Here is a 24,019-nt window from a genome sequence, read left to right on the forward strand (position 1 = left end):
AGAGCTTTTTTTGGCGTGTTTCCCATTGCACGGGCTTTCCTCGTCAGTGCAGCTCCGTCGCCTACGATGTGTGTTATGCACGGACGTTGTTTAATCGTGATATTGACTGCATTTCGTGAAAGTTGTCCAAGCTGGGCAGAAGCATGTGACACCGGTGGGGTAGTTTGACGCCAGAGGCTCTTTAGTCACCATATCTTATGAGACCCGCACGGATGCACCTATGACTGATGGCCGACGGAACGCAAGCAGGACCCGGCCGGGCCGTGACCTGTCACTGGAGGTCAGCGACTCTTCCCGGCAGCTCGCTCGGCACCCTCATGACGAGGCGCCCCGCGTAGCGATGTGCCAACGAGCGCAACCACGGCAGGCTAAGGAGCGGACACTCACTGGAAAGTTTGGCTATGAGTGTTTTGGGACCGTCCATAAAATGCGAGGCCACTCATGAAATACATAGGGCCGTGCATAACATACGCGGGGTCATTCATAAAATACGTGGGCCAGTCTACGAAATACGCCGGGCATTTCCATGAAATATGTGGAGTCGTCAAAAAATTCGTGGGGTCGTCCATGAAATATGTGCGGTCGCTCCTAAGTACGAGGAGCCGCCCGTAAAATGCGTTACGCGTAGAGGGAGAGGAGGCTTTGATGGCCGCTAAAATAATTATAAAATCCTTTAAACGCATTTGAAAACCTCACAGCCGGATATCGTTTCTGTCATGCCAAGCAATAAGCCCTGTAGTTGTTTCGTATCCTAGCTCAAGTATGGCCAAACAGAGATTACGCTTAGCGCAGTGTGACGGGGAGGAGAATCTCGTCCAGAGCAGCCAGTGCGAAACCAGCAGAAAGCGGCTTGCAGATGGCCGGAAAAGGCATTTACCTTGTGCATCCGTCTTTCGGTTTCTTCATGATGAATATAAAGAAAGGTCCATCTGTGTAAAAATTGTCTTATTCTAGAGGCAAATTCAAAACCAAAGAATCTCGTCCAGAGCAGCCAGTGCGAAACCAGCAGAAAGCGGCTTGCAGATGGCCGGAAAAGGCATTTACCTCGTGCATCCGTCTTTCGGTTTCTTCATGATGAATATAAAGAAAGGTTCATCTGTGTAAAAATTGTCTTATTCTAGAGGCAAATTCAAAACCAACCCGCCGTGTGTCGAAATTCAGCCTAAGCGCAATGGTAGCTTGCGTATTTTGCAAACGTGTGATATGTTTTAGAATATCTTAGCATAGTCTGGACAGGCGCAACCAATTCTCACGCAGTGCGGGTTGATGGAGTGAAACGCAATTTTCTTATTTGGCTGCTTACACACTCTCCGGGAAACCGGCTGGTATTTTTATGACAGCCTTCTGCTTAATTTCAAAATCACATTTCTGGCCGCATGAAGAGTACAGCACGGTCTGCTCTTCCTGAGAAACACCTTCCAAGGCAAGCTGGACTCTCGAGTCTTGCTCAGTTATTTCCCTTGCTTGCGCCGCCTCGATCGACCCGCACCCTAACCCTGCTCGCTGTACCTCGTGCCCGGGGGCAAACAGTGCGGAGCCGTCTGTCTCACAGGCTGTCAAGCGTTGGGAACATTTTCTTAGCTAGCAACACTGGCGCGGATGTCTTTCATGGCAGTTTTGGTATTTCAAGAGTTCAAGTGATAAAGTATGTTTGAGCTCGGTGGCTGCTTAATTAGCTTTAAGACATGTCATCCATTATGTGTGTTGATATTTACGTGTGCTGTATATCCATTGATTTTTTAGTAACTTGGCCTGTTAGTGGAGCTCTGCTCTCTGGGTGACACATGAAAATAAACAAACAAATAAAAAAGGGCGAATTGAGCTATTTCGCCCTGTTTCCTGGACACTGCACCGTGCATTATTGGCTCGCGATGAGCTTGTCCCAGCAGGTGCCGACAGACCAGAATCAATGCGTCGGCCCAAGCAATGACTCGGTGTTCCAAGCCGTTGCAATAACTTGGAAAAGCGCAGTTGGCAAGTCGCCACCGACCAGTGCGAATCAATGTAGGTCACCACTGACCGGTGCTAGTCGGTGCAAGTCATCACTGATCAGTGCGAGTAGTAAGTGCAAACCACCACTGTCCAGTGCGAGTCAATGCAACTCACCACTGATCAGTGCGAGTAGTAAGTGCAAACCACCACTGTCCAGTGCGAGTCAATGCAACTCACCACTGATCAGTGCGAGTAGTAAGTGCAAGCCGCCACTGACCAGTGCGAGTCAATGTAAGTCACCACTGACCAGTGCGAGTAGTAAGTGCAAGCCGCCACTGACCAGTGCGAGTCAATGTAAGTCACCACTGACCAGTGCGAGTAGTAAGTGCAAGCCGCCACTGACCAGTGCGAGTCAATGTGAGTCACCACTGACCAGTGCGAATAGAAAGTGCAAGCCACCACTGACCAGTGCGAGTCAGTGCTGCGAGCGTCGTTGGACCATATGGCGTGTCTGGCTGCTCGGCACTTCATGTCTCAATGTAAATATTGAAATTTGTAGAAACTGGATAAGTTCCCATAGAAAAATACTGATTCCGGAAGCACTTTGCCGGTTTAATGGGCAGTCTCCGTCCCTCGCACGCGCGCGGTCTGAGCGGCAATGTTCGTGCGTCCATTTGACTTTTGTGTTAGTTCGCAAGTTATCAACGAAATAAATACCATTTTTCGAATAACTTCTTGCCCTTGTCTGGTATCACGATACCATTTTGGCGTATTCAGTATCTTCTACACTTATGCAAGTCTGACGTGAAGGTGTTTTGTGCATGATCGAGATCACTACCGAGCTGAACGTTCAACAGGAATGACAGCATGCAGTTTGATCATTACAAAGTTATTTAAGCACCCCGTCGTTTCTGAAGCGTCAGTCACACGCCTATCGTGTCGGACAGAACCCTATAAAGCATGTGATGGTCGGGATGACGTCATTTGACGGTCTCTGATGGCGGCGGGGAGGGGCGGACTAGCCCAGCGGCGGCAGGACGGCCAAGCGAGCGCGGCGGAGCGGCCCTGGACGGGACTGTGTCAGGGTGGCGGGGGACTTCCAGACACTGCGGGCGCCGGACAGCGGCACCGGGTGAGTCCGCCCTGTCTAAATCGGTCAACCGATCAATGGCCACGCAATGTTCGCCGAAGTGATTTCCATGCACGTTCTGAGTAGCCTTAGAAAGGAGGCATTCCCAGAAGGCTGTGACGGCGCCCGCATTGCCGACGGCTCCATTACAAGACGTCCGTAATGCGCCCAATCAGGAGCGGCGCAAAAACGCCCTAACGCACGGACAGGAAGCAATTAGAGAAGCCGTGGGCGCGGCTGTAGCAGGATGCATATTGTTTCCTAAGCTCGTTGGCATTCGTTCGTTTGTGCACTAGCCTGCATTAGTGCACGGTCAAACAACAGGCCCAGAAAGTGTGGACCGAACTGCGTCGATAGGTCCCCATGTCGATGACTTTCGTTCTAATTCGCCGGTCTTCGTAGCGAAGACTGATATGGGGGCCGATGCAACCTCCTAGCTTTGCAAAAGCAATGACGATAAGGCTTAGAAAAACCGCCATTCGATTGTTCTCAGCAACATCTCCTTGTTTGTACTGGTTTTTATGTTGTTAATTGGCTCAATAATATGCCGGTTAAGCGGCCAGATTTCCCAGAAAATCACACTTGTCAGTCTTACTTCATCACACAAGTAGTGCAAGTAAGTGCGTGCAGGGGGTACGTGCCCCCCCCCCCCTTCCTTAGACCCCAAGGGGCTCTTCAGGACCCTCGGGACCTCCCATTAAAGGACTGATTTTGGGGTCCGTATCACCCGAAACACCGGCCGGAGATCGTTTTCAGCGGACCGCCCGCATGCCTGGGCTCTTAAGGTCAGCTTCAGGGTCCTGCACTCTGAGCAGGGCCCCCTGAGCTAATAAGGCCTATATGTCGGTCAAACACCACCAATAAGGCACAGTCGGCTCGGGATCGGTATGGGTTCAAGAGCTCATTCCCCGACAGGAACGAAATAGGAGCCAGATATTTATATTGGTCTCGGCCCCAGTGTCTGTCATGGCCCACAGCACTTAACAGGGGACCCTGCGTTGGCAAGGGGCCTAGAGTCGGTCAAAGGCAGTGTTTGAGAGGGCCTGAAGAGCCTGGAGGGCCCATCAGGACCGACGATCAAGGGCCCCATTCGAAGACTTAAGGGCACGAAGAACAGGTCGGGGTCTTATTCAGGGGTACCGGGCTGCAAGAATGGGTTCGCAAATGGTAGTCAGAGGGCCTCTTGCATCGATTGGGGACCCTGTGACAGCCCGGGCCTCTATTTCGGCCGCAGATCACTCCTCGCCTACAGCACCACCACGCGGTGCCATAAAGGCCGATCTGCCACCACGCGGTGCCATAAAGGCCGATCTGCCACCGCGCGGTGCCATAAAGGCCGATCTGCCACCACGCGGTGCCATGAAGGCCGATCTGCCACCACGCGGTGCCATGAAGGCCGATCTGCCACCGCGCGGTGCCATAAAGGCCGATCCGTTCTTCCATCAGTTCTAAAAACCGCACCGGTGAAATATGCGATCGAACTACCTTCTAAGTGTTTTTATTGATTTGTTGTCCTACAGCTTTTAAAGCTACTTCTTTAAGATGCGTCAGAATTTTCGTGCACTCGCTGCCACGGCCTAGTGTTAGCCGCGGCCCCAACACACTCGCTGCCACGGCCTAGTGTTAGCCGCGGCCCCGACACACTCGCTGCCACGGCCTAGTGTTAGCCGCGGCCCCGACACACTCGCTGCCACGGCCTAGTGTTAGCCGCGGCCCCGACACCGCGTAGCCCATTGAGACTGTAACGCCTGGCATAGAGATCTTTGTTGCCAAGATTGGCGAGCGAACATGCTCAAAATTGCGTTATCTAAGTTGTGTCATTAATCAACTTTGGCTGAATGGTGAACCTTTCCAGACAAAAATGGCTTGGCCATGTTAATACAAAATGCTGACCCATTTTGATCAACATTCGCGGTGTCCTTGATATCTCAGTACAGCCCGGATAGATATTCTGACAAAGTTTCTGAGCCTTATCGGCTTAGAAAGAGTTCATTGGACTATTGTAAATTAAGGAGCGCCCGTGATTAGTTTGATGCAATTGTTGAACGCATTAATGTTTCAGTTCATTGACTTTAAAATGCAGGCAGAATTTATCTGGTGGTAGCTTATAGCTTCCAATCCAGCTATAAAAGGAAAAAGGAAAAAAGAAAATAGTGGCCTTATTTACAGATCGGCCACCTCTGGTGAGTTCTTTGGGGCACATCTACTATCAGGGGCCCTTTGCCAACCCTATGCACCCCCCCCCCCTCCCCCCTCTTCCCCTCCCCCGTTTCTCCAAGACTCCGGTTGCGCGCCTGTATCATACATACGAGACTGTGCTTTGCAGATACACAAAACCTAAATAGGCGTGTCGCCTGTTTAATTCTGAGTAAAGTGATGTATATCTTTAGCATGGATTTACGCCATATAGGGCCGGCCTCAACGGCTATGATTGGCTGGCTGTCGTACTGCCTGGAAGCTGGTATCTATGCAGCCACTGGCTGCAGGCTGATGCAGTTTTCAGTCACAAGAAGTCCGATGCTCTAAAAGTAGTGCTGCTGTTCGCTAAAGTCTCCGGGTGGGATGGCTACCGGCGTGCCGCACCGACGTGGGCGGCGGCCAAAGACGGGTCAGAATATCCCTCCGACGGTGACACAACTGGGCGGTCCGAGATCCCTGCAGGGCCTGGAAACTGGAGCTGGAACTGGAACTGAAACTGGAACTGAAACTGAACCTAGAACTGCGAGCCGTTCGCAGACGGGTGATCGCTGGCGAAATCTGGTCTTAGTTTAAATCTGTCTTCCGTCCATTACTATGTGTTCAGCAGTGCAATCTTCAAGGCATTCTCGTCACGGAACGGCTCAACGCGGCATGTAAATCACCGAGCTTCTCCCGCATCCATTAGGAATCACCATGTCATAGAGCCTGCAATTCGATTTGCACCTGGCATTAGCCGTTCTGGAACTCACCTCCCAACAACCAACTGCAGAAATATCGGGCTCTCTCCCTTGAGTCACGCTTGGTGCAGACACGCCGTGAGGCCATGCTGCCCGCCATCCCAGCCATCCCAGCAATCCTTGCGGGGAAAGCCTGGCCGCCGCAGACTGCTGTGCACGCGACGTCAAACGGCCTCCGGAGCCGTCTGGACGCGCCCGGCGGGCGACAGAGGGCCGGACGCGCCCGGCGGCTAACAGAGGGCGGTGGCAAGCGCTCAACATTGTGCCGGTGTTCCGAGGCGGAGTGTTTGAGACATCGGCCAGGGATTCGAGCAGGGACCGGGCCGGCAGTCAGAGAAATACAGCCGCATTCTGCATTCGCGCGCTCCAGGTGCACGCCCAGACGTTCAAACTCCACCACTGTCAACGGCGAGCCAGCCGCTGTGGTGCTGAGTATGTCAACACATCTGAGCGTTTTTTCAAGGACACGACCAAGGTTTTGATATCAGTGCTATCCAAGCAGCTTGTATGGTTTCTATGTGTCCGGAGTCTCTTGGTTGTCTCGTTTTCGACCACAGCGTGTTGCTCTCAATACCGGTCTCGGCAAAGTGGCCAGTTGCCACTGTCTGGTAGATAACTGGCAAGCCTATGGGAATGAGAGTGCTGAGATCTTCAAGTGAGTCTCATACGTTACATTCGCCTGTGCTGTGCAGTTAATTTCACCTCTTCCTCTGCTTTGGTCGCTGACATCTATCAGTAATTTTTGAGACCTGTGGACGGAGCACTGATGATCGCAGTGCGCCAATGCTTCCCGTCGATCAGTTGGACCTCCAGCAGATCATTAACTGCTCCCTCGCCACTTGGCTCTTCCTCAAGGAGTGGAAAATCGCGTGTGTGGTGCCGATCCCGAAATCAGGAAATCTAACGCACATACACAGCACGTACACACACACACACACACACACACACACACACACACACACACACACACACACACACACACACACACACACACACACACACCACACACACACACACACACACACACACACACACACACACACACATGTTTGAAACACATGCGACAAGCCGCGCTTCGGGTAACAGCACCTGCCTGGAGCTGCTCCTGGGGCCTGAGTCATGTCGGGGCTGATCCTAAGGACCAGCGATATCACGCCGGTCAGTTTTCCACCACAGTATGAGAGAGGTCGCACATCATTGGTTTTCTTACACTTCTGTTTTCCACGGCATCACTTGAAGCATTTCAAAAGTCTTAATCACGTGCTGCTCATTTGGGCGTATGATACACAATACTGAACAGGGAATCCGTGAGAAGCCTGCCCAGCCCAGAGTTAGTCCCCCTCCCCCTCCTCCCCCCCCCCCGCCGCATCCTACCGACCTTGCTCTTCTGTCGCGAGGTACCACTCAGCATGACTGATCCATTGCAGCTGCTCTGCCGGACCGTGTCGGCTGTGCCCTTCCAGGAATGTCATTGACGTGTGCCCGCTGATCTTCTGGGTAAGTCGGCCTTCATGCCGGCCCTGCACAGCTTGGAGACCGCAGCCGCGCCAGGGCAATGGCTCCGATGCATGAAGGACTGGCTGGCTTACACGACTAGAATTTACACATTGGTTTTGTAACTTGTTTTGTAAATTCACAGCTTGTTTTGACCATCGGCACTGATTCACAACGGGAAATGCTTGTTTTGTCGTATATCATGTGTGACCCGTGGAAAAGCGCAGCAATTAGATATGCAGTTTTTCTGGATCTACCCGAAGTATTTTGCTGGGGTTCACGGGTTTGATGACGGATTTGAAAGCTCTCGCTGCTTAGATATAGACCTTCTCTCGCGTGGCATGCATCTCACCCTGAGACTAGACCCTGTGGTTTCATGTTACCCGCCGGTTTCATCAAGTTCGTGGGCCATTATGACGAACTGAATGCTGTTGTCATCACGACGAAACTTGCGTCAGTCTGGATTATCTCTCTGAAGTTCTCTCCGCGCTTTTGGACAAACACGCAGAGAAATGCCCCTGAAGGCCTTCTGCTGAAGACGAGCAAGAGACACGGTCAGACCGCCCCAAGGAAGACTCCGTGGCGTCTCCTGGTCACTTACTGGTCTGCCATGATTCAGGAACCCAATGTTTCTGGAAACCTGATGCTGTCAGATGAGCCGACAACCTTCAAAGAACTCTGTCACACCATGTTGGAGAGCTTGCGGACTTCTTGGTTTGAGTCTCTGCTTATTCGCTTTTTTACAGGAGCAAAAATGTGTGATTTGTTTAACTTTCCTTTCTCTTGGCTCTAAAAAGGAAAGCTTTCCTACCAGACATGACGGCGCATTTTCTGTTGGCTGACTTCCTTCTCAAAAGTTTATCAATGTAGCCTGAGCAGCCATGCTCACCTAGTACGAATGTACCTCACCCCAAAAATGGTTACCTTTATAATTAGCAAAAATGTTTTATACTTCGGCACGATTGAAGAAAACGCCATATGGATAAAACCTACCTAAAAAACTCATCGGAAGTGTGTTATTCACCACCTGAAGAGTTCCAGGACTTTACATTCGGAGGATGAGGCAACGTCCAAATAGAAATAATTACTAATGGAGGGTAAATGTGTCCAGGTCAATCTTGTCATAAATGCTAGCGCAAAATTCGTGAATGTTAAGCTCACGCGTTCATTGAACAACAATAAACGAGCCCTTCACGTGCTGCGCTCTCTTCTCCCTGAACACTCGTCCACTTACTTTTCTGCCGTCTAGCTCTTGACTTCCAAGCTCAAACGGCTCTCCTCAAGCTGAAATCACCCTTAATGTTCCGGGATTTCCTTATCAACCTCATAACCTGAGGCTGCCACCTGCCCGCAAACAACAAATACAACACACAAAACCGATTACGCGTCACACAAAAGGTATCATCTGTGCCTGCCATGTCTCCATTGAAAATGTCTAAAATCGGCGCCAATTATGCTCAAGTATTTTACACAGCGGTGGTGAGATGAACCTTTCACAGTCCCAGAATAGATACAGCACCAATGTTTTCTGTGATAAGCACTGCTTTGGTGAGGTTTCGATTGTCATAAAAGTAATACTTGGCAATATTCATTTTGTGATGTCATTTTCTATTTTTTCAAAAGAAAATCATATAATTTGTCATATTATCAAATCAAGTCATGTCATTTTGTGATAAGCACTAGTTTGGTGAGCTTTTTATTGTCATAAAAGTCTTATGGGATCTGCTAAGTGTATAACAGACAGTTTTCGTGATAAGCTCCACAGGTGCCAGCGTCTCTTTAATCTGAATTTCGAGGCTAGTACTTGGGCTCCATGATAAGCAGTCAATAGCCAAAATAGTTTAACTGTGACACGAAAATGCTACGTCATAGCCAGGTCGGAACACTGAGAACACTGAGAACACATTTGAGCCAAAGGCTGTCCCAATCATGTGATAATCGATCGCACCAGCTAAACATTGCTTTCATTCCGTGCCAAGACCATGGCCTCGCTGGTATTTACTGATCAAGTTACAAAACATCATAGAATGGAAATCGTTCCACATTGGCTTTCGAACTTTTCGACATTTCCGTACACTACCGTCACGTCTCAATTCTACGCCAATGGTCCAGCACGCAGCTGAACACACCCGTTAAGCGACGCATCCAGGATAGGCACTCGTTCGAGTTCAGGTTCGCCGCACTATTACCGCAAGCGTTTGCGGGTAGAGAGAGCCCCAAAGACCCTCGGAACCGTCCATGAGATACGTTACTCATGGAGGGAAGGGGTCTCAGTGGAGCGTAGCAGAAGCGTGACAAGGGGGGGGGGAGGGACAGGCTTTGGACAGCATAATGTTACGCTTGGGCGCGACGGGAAATATGCTAAAATCTCTATAAAAAACAGGGACGTTAGAAACCGTTACCGATGGCACCTTCCACTGCATAAAACGGGTTAACTGCATGTTATATTTTGGGAAGTATAAAACAGCGTAACCAGGGGGAAAGCGGGGACTGTGCTCAGCATGCCCAGCGCTAGAGAGAGAGAGAGAGAGAGAGAGAGAGAGAGAGAGAGAGAGAGAGAGAGATAGAGTAGAGAGACGAGGAGAGAGAGAGAAGAGAGAGAGAGAGAGAGAGAGAGAGAGAGACGGAGAGAGATGAGAGAGAGAGAGACGAGATGACGAGAGTAGAGCAGAGTAGAGAGAGAGAGAGAGAGGAGAGAGAGAGAGAGGAGAGAGTAGGGAAGAGGAGCAGAGGAGATCGAGAGACTTCTGCGAGACGGAGAGAATGAGAGAGAGAGAGAGAGAGAGAGAGGAGAGAGAGAGAGAGAGAGAGCTTAAAACGCAAAAGTGCGTTACGAAATTTATAAACGGCTTCTGTGATGATTTTCAAATGTTTTATTACTTAACGCATGACCTGACAGAAGGTCATCATGAGTCATGTCATCTTTGTACAGTTCGCGCAAGTAAGTCCCTTTGATTCCATGCAGGTCCCACCGATATTATGTAGGTCACGTTGAGGTCATGTGGGTCCCGTCGAGGTCACATAGATCTCGTTAAGGTCATGCTGGTCCCGTCGAGGTCATATAGGTCTCGTCGAGATCATGCAGGCCCCGTGGCGGTCATACAGGTCCCGTCAAGGTCATACTGGTCCTTTCGAAGTAATATAGGTCCTGCTTAAGTCATGCAGGTCCTACCGAGATCATGCACGTCCTATCGAGGTAATGCAGGTCCCATCGAGCTCATGCAGGTCCTACCGAAGTCATGCAGGTCCTGCCGAGGTCATGCAGGCCCCGTTTTGGATTCAGGCGCCAGATAACGTACTTTGTCGCAATACACGCGTTCAAGACTCCGCCGTTTTGTTTATACCGCGCCCACCTTATCTACCTACCCTATCCCACCTCACCCAGACCCTATTCCTGACTTCCTTTTCCACACTCTTACCTTACCATCCCCTTGATCGGCCTACGTATTAATGTAACTGCATCGGGGGCGTTACTGCTCCTAAAAAGCGTGGCAAACCGGGTTGTGAAGACAAGTTTGTCGAGATAGGCTTCCGCTGCCTGCAGTGGGTTACGATACCGTTCTCTGGTATCTCCACCTCGGTCCAACCGAATTTTGTCCCAGTTAGTGACAAAGCGCGGGACCATAACCCCGTTTACATCGCAAACTGGCGTTGCCATGCACCATAGCCTGTGGCCTAAGGCAAATTATACGGAGGGCTTGGTGGAAACCTCTTGGTAGCATTCAGTGTTAGTGCCCTTTAAATATTTCGATGAGGCTATCGCGTTCTTAACGCAGCTGCACACACAAGGTTTTAAGCGCGATGTTGTCATAAATCCGGCAGTATGCTATTCAGCCGTGTTAAGTTCTGGAAACCTTTCGGTACTTCTTGAGGAAATTTGAAGGTGTGTGGTTTGGCAAGAAAATCCTGATAAGCCTTAAACGTGGCCAGTTGTTTGCTGTCTTAGGCATTATCTCATCTGTTGTGAACGTTTCTGTTGAGCAGAAGGGACCAAACACGAGTATATACATAAGCTTAATCAAGGAGAATAAAACTTGTGCGCGTGGTCAGTGGATCATGTGTGTTTTCCTTTCATAAAAACGGTCCGTCTTGATGGGTTTTTCATCAGCCGATGCGCGGAAAAGCTATCAGAAAGTGACAACATTGATTACCAATCCAGCATACATCGGTACCCTATAGTTATATCAGTTATTTGTTTATGATGGTCAATAAACCTGTGATGGTGCAATTGGTAAACATTTCATCATGTGTATTTGCGTGCATTACGCGAAATACCGCTTACCGAATATGTTCCTTAGTTGTCGTTGCGCCACGCCATGCCCGTCGATTGTGATACCGGTGACGTCATTTTGACATAACTTATCCTGGTGTGAAATTTCCCGAATGGATTTGCCAGCGATTTTATTGGCACTTGTGTGGATTACTCTAGTTTATATGACGAAAGAACGTTGCTTATAAATGTCTGATGTGTGGTGAAAAGCAAATGCTGTCTAGGTTTTTCATGCTGCTCAAGTGGGGTTACATCCAAAACCAAATAATTTCCAGGTGGCTCACGTCGTGCAAAATTGTGCAGCGCACCGGGCGCCACATAGCTCATAAATAGGCTCTCGTTGAAGCCTGCAGCCTCGTCCAGCGCCAATAGCAAAGTTCACTGGGACGATACTTCCGCGCTCTGTCAGCTGCTTTCCTCGCCCGGCAGATGCGGCTCACCGCGCAGCTCGAGAGGCTCTTCCCATAGCGATCTTCCCTGGGTCGCCCTGTTCCCATGGCGGCCTTCCCTGGGCCGCCCTGTTTCCATAGCGTTCTTTCCTGGGCCGCCCTGTTTCCATGGCGCCCTTCCCTGGGTCGCCCTGTTCCCATAGCGGTCTTCCCTGGGTCGCTCTGTTTCCATGGCGGTCTTCCCTGGACAGTCCTGCGCCCATGTCAGTCTTCCCAGAACACGTCTTTCCATTGCGGTCTTCCCTGGACCGCTTTCACGAAGGTACAAAAACGAGCAAAAAGATGTTGGCAGGGTAGCCCCAAAATAGAGCGTCTATCTTTGAGCGTTCTGAGAAATGTCACCGATTCCGCAAGACCGCCGGATGTTTTAAACCACTAGACGTGGAACCGTGCTCTGTAAGGCGCTGCCCGATGCATTTTTCATGTCGCCATCCTCACGAGTAGACCGCAATTACCACCGGTCCCGTGCTGGGAGCAGGGCACTGTACTGATGGCAAGATAGCATCCAAGGCCGCTGGGCCACAGGAGAGCAGTGCGCATGACGAAACCGACGAGGGAACATGATGTCGCGTTATATCCGTAAGACAGCATGTTGGGAAACACCACGCAAAACATACCCGTCAATTGGAACATTTTTTAATGTTCTGGATTCGGCGAAGGGCAACAGTTGGCAATGCCCAGCCGGCGGTGATGGCTCTTCAACACCGGCAGGTGGCTGGAGTGTGCCTGGAGGAAGACGGTGCCGCTCGGCCAGCGCTCATCCGCCTGACCTTCCGCGCGCATGGAACCATACACAAGAACGGGAACCGTGGCTTGACCTCGTTTGGCCCATTATGACCGGTGATCTGTAAGAGCTACCGAAAAATCGCTGCGAGTTACAGCTTACGCGCGAATATGCTTTCTAAATTCACCTTCTGCATATCGGGCGCGGAGTGCTGTGGGATATGTGTATGTGTGTGTGTTGAGAAACACTTGGGCAAGACTGACTGAACCAGCTTGAGATTTTGCAAGTTCTTCTGACATCAGGACCCAAACACAAAGTTACACAAATGGCAAATAATGTATCTACTAAGATCACCGGTAACTAGATAAGTAACCTCGTTAACATCTATATATTTTCAATTACTGTCTTCATACGCCGGTTTAACCCTCGTCCTGATTTGCTCTTTTTCACAACTCGGACTGATGGAAGGTGGAGGAGTCAATGCGATTCCCAAAAATGAAACCCCCGCGAAAGACCTCTGACTTTTGTTATACGCCATATATCGCAGCCATATTGTTGAGTTATTTTGTATTTGTATCACTTGTTCTGTTTTGTCCGGACGCAACGCCAGTTTGATCAGTCCACCGGCTCCGCTGTACCGAGTCTTAAGCCTTGATTAGAAAAACCTACCGCCGAGCGCATTTTGTCATCTCTTGTTGCACTGCCCCTCCCTGGCCGGAGGCGCCTCGACTGCTGATGACCTTATCAGCCACCGGTCGGCTGTAGTGACCTATTGCCGCGGGCGCCGCCAGGGACACGCTCAACACACAGCTGGAGGCGGAAGAACGCGTGCTTCCGAGTGGCAGCAAACTATCGGCATGACATGCCAAACAATGTGCGACGCAGATACTCCCTCCCCCCCCCCCCCCCCCCCCGAGCGCGCTCCCGTCGGCGGCCCGAGCTCGGCCCCCACCAATTCGCGCCGTCATGATGTGCGTCTCCCGGGGACATGGCGAAAGGCGCCCGAGTCAGGGGTCACGACCTTCTGCGAAGGCGCGACATCGGCCGCGGTCTAATCACGTGCGACCCCCGAGGGGAGTCGAAAGGTCAACGGCGCTCAGTGCAGTTTCCGGCGTATTTGAGTACATCTGCGAGTCTGGCTTATGCTCGGGGCACGGCCGTTTTCTGGGATTTTGAGTGTGGGGGAGACATCCTAACGATATGACCAATCCTCGACATGAATTTGCTTAACCTACACGAAATACCGCTTTCGTTTCGAATCTAGACCATTTTATTCTCGCGTTCAGGAAGAAAACGACAGACAGAGATGTAGAGAAATGGCTGCGATGCTAGTTGGGGCTAGAACGGGACACCTCAGACGCGATCTAGGATTTCGTGATGAGGGAAGAACACGCGGCATTGACGCGCCCCGCGCCAGAAGCCGTAGAAGCTACTTCTTCCTGAGATTAACATAGAGCTTCTCTATTCTTGCTTTTTTTTTACTGTTTTTCCACCAATATCTTTTTTCCTGTTTACATCTCTTGGTTTTCCGACTAGGATAAAGGATTGCATGATAAAGTCAACTTTGTTCAATGATTGGGGGCAGGGGGAGGGGGAAGGGGATCTGGCGCAAGCCGTGGACCGAGCGACCCAACCCTCTCGTATATGTGTGTTTGTGGACGGAGTTAACCCTCTGTATTTTTAAAAGAAGACAATTTCATCAAAGTTCTTAACTCAAAATCATGTTTTACTTGTAATTTCGCATTCTTTACCAAATGACCCTTAATTGTAATTTAATTTCATTTTAGCAGCATGACAGCCATTCCCGAGCAGATCAGGGGGAAGGGACACTGGGAGCACGTGCCCCTCTCAGTCGGAAACTAAAGACGCTCCTCTAGAGGCCGCCCTGGGGCGTCAAGGGTGGCCTTCTCTGGCGGTGCCTTCAAAGGCACGCCCAGCATAGGAAGGACCAGGGCAGGGTGTTTATGGCCATGCAGATTAAAACGCGCCCCACAAATCGTGGTGGCAGGAAGAAAAGCGCTACTGAGGGCTGAAAGGGTGGCATGTGGCCTGTGAATACACCCTGAAGTATAAAAGCATACCCCGAAAAAATGAAAGCACGTATGAGCCCCATACAATCGTACAGAGGGGCGCGCCCACTGAGATATAAAGTCGGTGAAGTCGCAAATCATGCTAAGGCGTTGATTTATTCCCTAAGCTCAGCGCCGAACGTCACTGACTTTTTACCGAGACAAGCAGCGCGCCCGTTTTTGTTCCTCCCCTCGAGCTCAATAAGGGGTCAAACGGACGTCAGTTTCATGGGACGTTACGATTAACCTAACGTAACCCGGGCGAGGGGTCGCTCAGTGTAACCAGCGCGTAGCCAGGGGAGAGGGGGGAAGTGATCTATCGATAATCGCGTAGCGTAATTGATGGATCGGCCCTCCTGACGTTGAACTTTTACGGCACTCGGCGAACTTGGTACGGCAGGTAAGCACCACAGGAAGTCCAGTGATGGAAAGAACGCCGCGCCAGGAGCTCTCCAATGCCTATGTAACACGTGATTTTAACAGCGCCATCAGTTTGGCAATCCCGAACAGAACAAAACATGGAAATGATATGGGATCCTTGAGGGGGCTCGACCGTTCCGGGGCTCTGCCCCTCCCGGCGGTCGATATCTGGGCTTAGTCATCGAACCCGCACCGACTGAGGTAGCCATAGCCATACCGGAAGCCGTGGCTGCAGCCATAGCCACGTCGTAAGCCATGACTATAGCGGAGCACAGGGGCGGGTTGAGAAACCGTCTGGCTCCGGCTCAACCCCGACACGTTGTGACCACAACACCGCAGTGTGTAACCGAACGTGATGTCACTTCGGTAGCATGCGAGCCCTGTACATACCTCACGTACACAGTGCGCTTCTTGCACAACAGCATGCCGGACATTAGTTTTTACGGGCGAGACCACAGGCCGGCGGGTCCTAACCTCGACTAACCGGAGATTTTGTGGTCTCAACGCCCTGGCCCGGCGCGGACTGTCCCGCCCCCTATCCTTTTGGCGGCTTCAGTTTTTATTGTTTTTTGTTTTTTTGGTTGCCACTTATTGCCACCACATTTTCAACAAAAGAGCAGCCGATTACTTAAAAATGGACTGTAGTATTTCCAAGGCAATGCGATGCCAGTCCTTGCTCGGGTGTCGTATTTCTATAATGTTGCAATATTACCGCTATTTTGCACGCTCATTAGATTAGCATGGGTCACTCCGAACATTACGACAGGGAGGTGGAGACCGCCGATCGAAAACCGGCCCAGACCACGCATCGTGACGAGATGACCTCTGAGACTTACTAGCCCAGACGGATGAGATAAAACCGGCCCAGACCACGCATCGTGACGAGATGACCTCTGAGACTTACTAGCCCAGACGGATGAGATAAAACCGGCCCGGGCCACGCATCGTGACGAGATGACCTCTGAGACTTACTAGCCCAGACGGATGAGATAAAACCGGCCCGGGCCAGACACCGTGGTGAGACGACCTCTGAGACTTACTAGCCCAGACGGATGAGATAAAACCGGCCCGGGCCACGCATCGTGACGAGATGACCTCTGAGACTTACTAGCCCAGACGGATGAGATAAAACCGGCCCGGGCCAGACATCGTGACGAGATGACCTCTGAGACTTACTAGCCCAGACGGATGAGAAAAACCGGCCCGGGCCACGCATCGTGACGATGACCTCTGAGACTTACTAGCCCAGACGGATGAGATAAAACCGGCCCGGGCCAGACATCGTGACGAGACGACCTCTGAGACTTACTAGCCCAGACGGATGAGATAAAACCGGCCCGGGCCAGACATCGTGACGAGATGACCTCTGAGACTTACTAGCCCAGACGGATGAGATAAAACCGGCCCGGGCCAGACATCGTGACGAGATGACCTCTGAGACTTACTAGCTCAGACGGATGAGATAAAACCGGCCCGGGCCAGACACCGTGTGAGACGACCTCTGAGACTTACTAGCTCAGACGGATGAGATAAAACCGGCCCGGGCCAGACATCGTGACGAGATGACCTCTGAGACTTACTGGCCCAGACGGATGAGATAAAACCGGCCCGGGCCAGACATCGTGACGAGATGACCGCTGAGACTTACTAGCCCAGACGGATGAGATAAAACCGGCCCGGGCCACGCATCGTGACGAGATGACCTCTGAGACTTACTAGCCCAGACGGATGAGATAAAACCGGCCCAGACCACGCATCGTGGCGAGATGACCGCTGAGGCTAACTAGCCCTGACCGATGAGATAAAACGGCAAAACAGTGGCGTAATGTGTGCACGCTCGTGTTACCGTTTCCAAAGCTGGCCTCAACCACAGCACCCGGCGTTCTAACCGAGACAGTCAAATCCAAGAAAGTCACATTGACCGATAGCCCACTGTACTGCTACTGCCAGCAGGTTATGTTGGCTTTTTTCTGAGACGGATTTGTCCCGGTTGCCAGAAACGTACCCTATTTCAAATGCACTCACCTCGTCCACCAAAATGGCCAGACCTTCACATTCTCAAAACCAGCCGGCACTCCATCCAGGTTGTTGATATTCCAGTGCCTCCAATCGTCATAGTAGCATCAATTGGATACTTTTTTGGATTGCGCAAACACGTGCTTGCACAATTAAAAGTTAAAAGTAATGTTTCACATGTAAAAATATTGAAGCAAGAATCAGATATGATGAAACAAGCTCACTTATAATTATTGGCATACTTTTTAAATGGAAAAGACCGCTCTAGATAGCGTTATTCCCTGTTTAGTAAATACGCTCCTCGATGCGTCATGGTTTGATTACGTCATCGTACCTTGCACATTATTGATTAAGAGCCAATTGACGCCCGGTATCTCTGGAAATCGCGCTGACGAACGCCAGCTATGAACGCCTCAACAATGCTTTTTTCGGGGTGGTGGGTGGGGAGGGGGGGGGGGCGTTGATCGCCGCATGACTTTTAAAATGGCAGGATTCGACGACATTATTATGACGTCAGGAATGTGAAGGTGACTTTGAAATATTCTCCCCACTATACCTTTCACCATTTCCGTGGATAGTGAAGCTCAGAAACTATGGAGGCTTAGGTCTTAGCAAGGGCAGGGTTGTGAGCAGCACCGACAGATCTTCATGATGGCTATTTCAGTTTAAAGCCCTTTTATAAATGTGAATCACTCCCTTTAAGATACATTGCTAGGTTATCTCGCGCATATCATGCATAGCAAGTAAATTTAGATAAATGAGGGAAGCAGAAGCAACGAAAGCGAAGAGAAGCGGAAACGACGAATGCGAAGAAACCAAGGAAAGCAATACACACACACACACACACCCATGGCACACACACAACACACACCACACACACACACACACACACACACACACACACACACCACACACACACCACACATATATAATATAATATATTATATATATATATATATGATATATATATATATATATATATATATCTCTCTCTCTCTCTCTCTCTCTCTCTCTATCTCTCTCTCTCTCTCTCCCTCTCTCTCTGTCTCTCTCTCTCCGCTCTCTCTCTCCCTCTCTTCTCTCTCTCTCTCTCGCTCTCTCTCTCTCTCTCCCTCTCTCTCTCCTTTTTTTTCTCTCTCTCCCTCTCTCTCTCTCTCCCTCTCTCTCTCTTCATACTGATTACAAACAGATCGAATTGGACGCCAGCACTGGCACGCGATGGTGCTGATAAGACTTGGGTTGGTGTAGATAAGACGTTGGGTACAAACGATCTTTTTGATGCGAATTAGCACCGTGTGGTTCCTTCGTATTCTTTGCCTTCGCCTTTCTGGGTCGACATGGGCCGGGACATACCAAATGGATTCCCGTGAATTTGGGGTAAGATCAAATCGGCAACGATTTCGTGGAATTCAGCGGTCGTCACGCAAAAACGGGACCTGGCACAAAACTGGCGACGGGGTCTGCCATCGGAAACCCATCTACAAGTGAAAAGGAGCCTGATCGAAGCCCGGTTATAGAAGAAACACACCAGCGATCGGTTGTTAGATGTGTTAGATGCAATAACTAAAGCCCATTCTTTTCGCTATAAACTATAGGTTATTAGCCAGCTAGGCACCACGCGGTATACGAAAGGGCCTCTCGGGAGCAATTCTCTCGAGCCTTTCATAAAGTGGGCCGCCAAAAAGCAGGCGGTGCAGGCTACAAAGCAAATGCACAGACATGTACCAGTGAAGTACATATTGGACGTGGAATATTGTCCAGAAAACGCCAACCGACTGAGCGGTTACCGAGCACCGACCGGTACCGGCCACAGGTACTGGTGCCGGTTCTCCGCTACAAGTACCGGTTCCTCCAGCTCATCGGTTCAGCTGGTGTTAACGGGTGCCCTGGCGTCACTGGCTATTACAGCTCTTGAACATGAAACGTGTGCGTGCGTGCGTGCGTGCGTGTGTGTGGGTGTGGGGGGGGGGGTGGTGTGTGTGTGTGGAGCTTGCGTGGTGTGGGTGTGTGGGGGGGGGGGGGGTGGTGTGTGTGGGGGGGGGTAGGGGGTGGGGGTGGTGTGTGTAACCGATTGTTTAACAGCGTAACAGGTGTGTGTGTGTGTGTGTGTTGTGTGTGTGTGTGTGTGTGTGTGACAAGGATCTGCAAAAGCTCTCTGTTGAACGTCGTCACATGTCCAATTTGTCGAAGCCGAAAATATAGGATCGTATGTACCTAATATCGATAACGCAATCGTGAATGGACAAAGCCTAATGTAGGGCTTTGGGAAAACTAATAAATTACGCTACGCATTTTTGAACACTGTCAACCGCTCCACCTTCGTTGTGCACAGTGATTTCGTTGGGAAAGAAGCCCCTCGCTTGGTTACACTGCGTCAAAGGTAGCCTCCCAAAGGTACCTTCCCTCTGCTAGAGGGTCCCGTGTTTGAGCAGCAAGTAGTTGTACCTGATGGAAAAGGTGGCATCACAGGTCTCTGCGCGACAGAACAGCGCGCATGATGGCGACGACTGGAGAATGGTGTCCTATTGGAGCCGTAATGCTGCCCAAGGGACGGGTGGCATGAGAGGCCGGCATCAGCTGATGGGCCATGCAGGTGTGGCTTCGGCCATCACTGCCGTCAGAGGGCCGCCCGCAATCCTGCTCAGGGAACGGGTGGCGTGAGAGGCAGGCATCAGCTGATGGGCCATGCAGGTATGGCTTCGGCCATCACTGCTGTCAGAGGGCCGCACTAAATCGTGGGCCTCCACTGTTTGGAGTGAAACGTCGGTGTTGCCAGGGGCACATGGCATGCGACAGACCGGTGTAACAGCATAACGCAGCGATAAGTCAAGGGCCCGTGTCTCCACCGGAGCTCTTGGCGGACCTGTGTCTCAATCGGAGCTCTGGACGGCTCTGAGGCGGTCTGCGGTGGGATGAGGGGTGTCGCCTGTTATCCATTCGGACATCACCACGACTTTGAGGGGCGACGGCGCGCTGATGCAGAAACATTGTTGACAGGCCGCTCCAGAGCGGAGGTTCATCGTGCTGCAGTCACCATGGGCAGGGGGCGGGGGGAGGGGCAGCCCTTAGAAGCGGCGGGTGCGCTCCGCCGATGGGGGGGGGGGGTGGGGGGGGGGGGGGGGTGGATTAGGAGGTCCCGAGGCATGCGGTGCCTCACGCGCGCTCCGCTGGAGAACCGAGACCCGCTTCAGTTCCCAGCCGCTGACTTTGGTCGGCGATGAAACCGACTGGAAGCATCCACTTACAAACCCTGTCGCCTCGTGGCCGGGTGGAACGCGGGCTCTCGGCTGTCAGTACGGGGCACAGAGCACCTGAAGAGCCTGAGCCGGCTCTGGTCAGCACGGGGCACAGAGTACCTGAGGAGCCTGAGACGGCTCAGGTCAGCACGGGGCACAGAGTATCTGAGGAGCCTGAGACGGCTCTGGTCAGCACGGGGCACAGAGCACCTGAAGAGCCTGAGACGGCTCTGGTCAGCACGGGGCACAGAGTACCTGAGGAGCCTGAGACGGCTCAGGTCAGCACGGGGCACAGAGTATCTGAGGAGCCTGAGACGGCTCGGGTCAGTACGGGGCACGGAGCACCTGAAGAGACTGAGCCGGCTCTGGTCACTACGTGGCACGGAGTATCTGAGGAGCCTGAGCCGGCTCTGGTCACTACGGAGCACGGAGCACCTGAGAAGCCTGAGCCGGCTCTGGTCAGTACGTAGCACAGCGCACAGAGCCCCCGACGAGGGGGGCGTAGGGCCCTCCATTCAAATGGGAAGTGCCCAAGACCCAGTGTGGAGGGCCCCCGAAAGATCGAGTGTATCCGAGCATGTAATCAGATGGCCCCCGACGGGAGCGTAGGGCCTTATATTCAAATGCCAAAGCTCAACGTACAGGGTCACAAACAATTCGTCGCACCCGAGAAGGTGAGCAGATGGGGGGCCCCAAACAGCTGCGTAGGGCCCTCCATTTAAATAGAAAGTACCACCAAAGGCACAATGTTGAGAACCCCTGAACAAATGGTTGTGTCCAAGCAGGGTAACGGATGGGGCGCCCGACAAGAGAATGGGCCCTCCATTCAAATAAGAAACACAACACAATGTGGAGGGCCCCGAACGGTCGAGTGGGCCGGAGCACGTGAACAGGTGGACCCCCGATAAGATCGCAGGACTCTCCATTCAGATGGTAAGTCCACCCGAGACCCATGCACAGGGCCCCCAAACGACCGAGTGTGCCCGAGCAGGTTATCCTATGGGGCCCCGACAAGAGCGTAAGGCCCTCCATTCATGTAAGAAGTACCAAAACCCAGCATGGAGGGCCCTAAGCAAGTGACAAATAATTGGAAGGGCCTTAGACCAAAGACGAGGGCCCATGGGCATATTGTGAGCATTATCAAATGGGCCCCGCGGCTATAGCGCACAGCACCTTTCGGGCGAGCGTAGACAAGTCAGTGGAAAGCCCCTGACTGACAAGAGCGCCCGGGCATGCCAGCAAAAAGGGCAACAGCTGAGGGTCCTCCGAGCGAATGCAAAGAGACCAAGGGCAACATAAAAGGCTCCTCAGCTATCTGATTGTCCCTGCAAGTGGACGTGTCGGGCCCCCGAAAACAGCGCAGGGTCTCTAGGCAGCGTAACGAGCATTAAAAGCTTCCAATCACCACCCTCTCTATCACCGAAAAACAAATTTTGCCTACACGTGAGCACTTCGCCTTGGCTTGCGACTGTTCTTGGTCGCCTGGAAGTCCAAAGACGTCCAATTTTGTTTTGTTGTTGTTTTGAGTAAATAAAACTGCGTCTGTTCGACCGGCTATGGCCCCCTGGGAGCCTATGGGCCCCATTGGGGCCTAGGGGGGGGGGGGGGGTCATGGACCCGTGCCTCCCTCCGGATCCGCCCCTGCACGAGTGGACGCGTCTTGTTTGTGTGGGACGGCCAGCGGCGTTCGCCGACGGGCTACCATTGGACGTCACTGTGCCGGCATGCTGTCCCGCTGCCAGCTGGGTGTAATGTAGGAGGCAGTTCGACTTGGTCCGTCTCTCGGTGGACGCGGCTGACCCCAGGCGTAAGTTTTCTTGCCAATCACACATTTGCAACTTCCGAACATCCTCGACAGGAATGTAGTTTCACAAAATGGGTTAGAGGAGGGTGGGGTGCGGGCTCAGCGAAAAATGGGTATAAGTACCTGCACAAATGCACCCAAATGCGTGCACCTTCCCAGCTTTGGCCCATTTCCTTCTCCATGGGCGGGGGGGGGGGGGCTGTTAGCAACGTTGGGGGAGGCTGGAGCCCATTTGGAGCGAAGGAGAGCTAGATCATTTAGGAATATTCAGGAATGCCGTTCACAACTACACAGGTGGCCATACGAGGACATAATGGTAGATGCCTTACTAACTGCCTCAGCTGTTATTCAGCCGCAGCGTGCAAAAAAAAAACTAAATTAGTAGAAGCTAACACATTCTCGGTCTAGGTGCGTAGGTCACGATCGTAATACCGCCCCGTCCCCGTTCATACTCCGTGCGCACCTGCAACCCGCCATATCCATTGCTAGCCGACAAAATTCCAAAGGCGCACAGCATACTCAAACGGAAGCAGCCACAGAGGACCACCAATGAGCGCCTCCCATCGCTGGCCCCAACCAATCAGGGCGCGCCTCGTCAGGCTGCTAGCCAGATGCTCTCTTCGGATCCCGGAACGGAAATAGGGTTCTGTCGAATTCCACAATAAGACCGGGGATGATTACGGGACGAGCGGCACGGCAACATTGCCAGAACGACGGTCGATAGGCGCGAACGGGCGAGTCCAAACACGCCGCCGACCCGGCCTTCCAAATGGAAAACGGACCGTCATCTCGGTCAGATTAGGTTTGCGTTTCCGCGCGCCGCAGGATCCCGCCAGTGGTGATCTGGACGGGAAGACGGGTTCAAACGCGCGCACCCTGTCGGCGGTAGTGTAAGCGCCAGGTGAAGGCTTGAGCTCACCAGCCTACCGCGTGTATACGCCATAGACGTACTGCGTACATCGGCGTACTGCATGTGACGCGACAGAGTATACGCTCCCGCAAGAGCAGCACGGCACCAGGGGCATCCGCCGCCTGTCCAGCACCGCGCAGCCCTCCCCCTCCCCGAGACCTCGCGAGACGGTTATGTTCGGAGAACGAAATAATGAGCCCCGACCGTGTTCAAGCCTTACATTACTACCAATGTCTTGATCGTATTCCGCAGGCTGTAATGCTACGGCGCCACGCGCTCATCCAGAGACCATCGTCCGCTACGATTACATCAAGGCACCCCTGCCCAGACGAGGCCCCTGCGCAGCATATGACGGGCGGCGGGACCATCGCCGCACGACATAGGTGGCGCTCCTTTCCCTCGCGTCCAGCGGCCTTCAGGCACGAGGTGTTCCTAACCAGCACGCGTCGTGGTCAAGCGCTGCCATTCTGCGATGACGCTGCCGTGCAAAGCGTCTGGACAGCCCCAGCGTTGCCCTCCGTAAACTGGAAATTTGATCCCACACATGCGTCGCAGGCACGAGGCATTGTACAGCCCGCGCGCTCCCGCGACTGCCGTCTGGTCTACGCCATTGACGAGTTCCCGTATTTG

This window comes from Pollicipes pollicipes, unplaced genomic scaffold (genome assembly GCF_011947565.3).
Source record: "Pollicipes pollicipes isolate AB1234 unplaced genomic scaffold, Ppol_2.1 Scaffold_3216;HRSCAF=3773_pilon_pilon_pilon, whole genome shotgun sequence".
NCBI classification, from domain to species: domain Eukaryota; kingdom Metazoa; phylum Arthropoda; class Thecostraca; order Pollicipedomorpha; family Pollicipedidae; genus Pollicipes; species Pollicipes pollicipes.